Source organism: Trachymyrmex cornetzi, unplaced genomic scaffold (assembly GCF_001594075.2).
Source record: "Trachymyrmex cornetzi isolate Tcor2-1 unplaced genomic scaffold, Tcor1.1 scaffold509, whole genome shotgun sequence".
NCBI lineage: Eukaryota > Metazoa > Arthropoda > Insecta > Hymenoptera > Formicidae > Trachymyrmex > Trachymyrmex cornetzi.
The window spans coordinates 915,111-918,036 of record NW_017299817.1 but is presented as its reverse complement, the minus strand read 5'-3'; the positions used below and the strand labels follow the sequence as shown (position 1 = coordinate 918,036).

At 29.8% G+C, this 2,926-nt stretch overlaps 1 protein-coding gene across 1 annotated transcript in view; it reads right to left on the bottom strand.

Annotated features, from left to right (window-relative positions):
• The window catches only part of LOC108765693 (protein Wnt-1), a 55,767-nt gene that overhangs the window by 2,349 nt on the left and 50,492 nt on the right, over nucleotides 1-2,926 (bottom strand). The gene's annotated exons all lie outside the window — the stretch shown is intronic.

Sequence of the window (2,926 nt, the reverse complement as noted above, 5' to 3'; positions counted from 1 at the left end):
CCCTCTCTCTCTCTCAAATCATGTCGACTTATCGACGACAGCTCGCTGTAGTCAAGTCACCGAGGGTCTTCGATAGCATCCTGTCGGTATGATAAATAAATCCTGTATTCATTCTTGTGCGCGTCAAAATAATCGCAGTGATTAGAACTGATGAGACAGCGTGTTTCGATCTTCCAATGTCGCTTCGATTATCAGAAAAAATTTCGCGTGCATATTTTTATACAACAAATTATTGCAAGTAATTCATTATTTTTCTTTTTTGAGATATTTACTTTAATATTTTATTTTCATATTCTATTTCAACAATAAATAGTTATTTAATTAATAATTATTAAAATTATTAATATAACATAGTTCAATAAAATTATTTATATAAAAATTACTGATATATAAATACATAACTATATATTATATAAATTACATTAATTATTGACGGAAACATTTCGAGTGATTTGTTACTTCGATCAATTAAGATATCCTGAATATTTTTTAAATAAAATATTTTATATATATTTTTATATAAACAGTATATAAAAACCGCATTAGATCGTGGATTCAAATTCTTCTATCGATTTCGCAATTATTACAAATATTGCGATTGATCCGCCATATCGAGAATCGCGATATTCGATATTGCGATTCTCGAACCACAGTCAGTAATGGAACGTCTCGCGACGCGCTTTTATCGTTTCGTACTCATCAATTCTTTTGCCGTTCAAAAGTGAATCTCGCGCGCGAAAGATTCTCTTTTTTGTTCCGCAAAATGTCGGCTGTATATATATACGTATGTGTATATATGCGTGCCTCGTGCAATAGTCATTATGTGCAATATGTAATGATCTCAATATTGACCACCCAAAATCTTCTCCGCCGATTAGACGCCATTACTTTTCCAATTGTAAATTGTAAAAAACGGAATCATCTCTAGGTATATATTATATATATCATCATTTTGTGATTATGTTTTTTGTAATTTGTTATTCTTTTTTTGTAATTTGTTACTCTTTTTGACCATTCTGCACGTTTTAAATTTTATACCTATATTAAACGATTTAGCTACGTTCGTGTCGTTTACACTTCTTTTATACTTCTTTCATTTTTTCTTTGAAGTATATTAAGCCTTAGATCTGTTTGAGTTGCGAACATTTTTTGCATTCAGGATCTTCGCTTTCTGCACTCAGAGAAAAGTTTCTTTGATTAAAAAAAAATTATTTGAATCAAAGGAATTTGTGCATTGCTATACGGTTAAAGAAAAGTTTCTTTGATTTAAATTTTATTTCTTGACATGGAATAAATTTTTCTGTGATTAGAACGTCATTTCTTGAAATCAAGTAAATTTTATTTTTTTTCAAAGGTTTTCGTTTTAATTTAAAAAAATCAACAGAAGAAATGATTTCTTTAATTTAAACATGATTTTTCTATGGGTGTGTCTCTTCAACGCTCGAATTATTTCGCTTTAAGTGCCATTTTTTTTTTAATTTCAAGCAACGTAAACAGACCTCTATGATGTCTGAGATCCTTGGATTTCCTTGGACAGAGAAAAAATTAATAGATCACATTTGAATAATTCCGTTACATAACCAATGTGATTGATCCATTTTTTCTTCATGCGAGATTTTGAATCGATTTTGAACGTCGTGGACACAAGACTTTACGGTTATTTTCATGAAACGTTGTCGAAAGAAATCGATCGCTCCGATTGGCTCGCCGCTTCGATATTTCAAGAATCACGATCAGTAACGAAGCGCGCCATGACAGATTCGTATCGTGTCACACTGTTTCCACATTAACAATTGCATTTTATCACGATTATTACTGGATAAAAGCGAATCTCCCGCGCACGAAAAATCCTCGCAACTGTTTCGTTAAAGTCCACTTGTTACATATGTGCATGCATGCTTATGTGAGTATACTATAACGCTTCAAACATCGCTGTTATACATCTATATCGCTATATTTCAGAATCGACGCTTCTATGTGCTGAGAACGGATCAAAATCTACTGCGTCTATATCATGCCGTTACTTTCTCGAAATGAGGATACGATTGATCTCCGATCTCACGGCTGCTGTCACGTATGTCTTATTTTATTATATGCTGATATTATAACACGCACTGAAAAAATACTTAATTTTAATAAATATTTATTTGAATAACGCCAATTAAATATTTAGTTATAGTAAATAAATATTTATTCAATAAAAAAATGATAATTCAATCATCAAATTAATAGTTCTTATATCAAATATTCTTTAAAACTTTTAGAGTGAATCTCATTCTGAAGAATGAAATCTGACTCTTAAAGATTGAAAATTGAGCCACTCTTTTTCAATACTGGCTCAATTTTCATTCTTTAGAGTGAGATTCTACTTCAAAGAATTTAGAGAACAAATATATTTTTATATTTAGTAAATATTTAGTTATTCAAACAAATGATTTATTAAAATTTAGTACATTTTTTTAGTGAGGAAAAAATTATAAAAATTTTGCTGAAATATCATGAAAGTTTAGCTAGGTATTCTATTATGAATCAAATAAATTTTTTATTTGATTTCAAAAAATGATGTTCAAATGAAAGAAATGACATTCAAATTAAAGTAATTTTTTTTAATTATATAACAGAAACATTTCTTTGAATCGAGGAACTCTTTCTCTGAGTCCAGAACGCTCAAACTGATTACTAGAATATCAAAACTCTTTACAGCATTGTTCCTCATGCTTGAATTTCCTACATAATTATTTTGAATCAATATGTGTATCAATGCCAAATCGAGTCTAAACACTAGGTGTAATTGTGTGTCAAATTCTTTATTATATTCAAATATACGTTTCGATCCTTGTATCGGATCCTTATCAATATTTCTTCGTTACTAAGTTACATCAATGTGCTCCCTAGAACACTACATTATCAATGTTATTTATCAGTA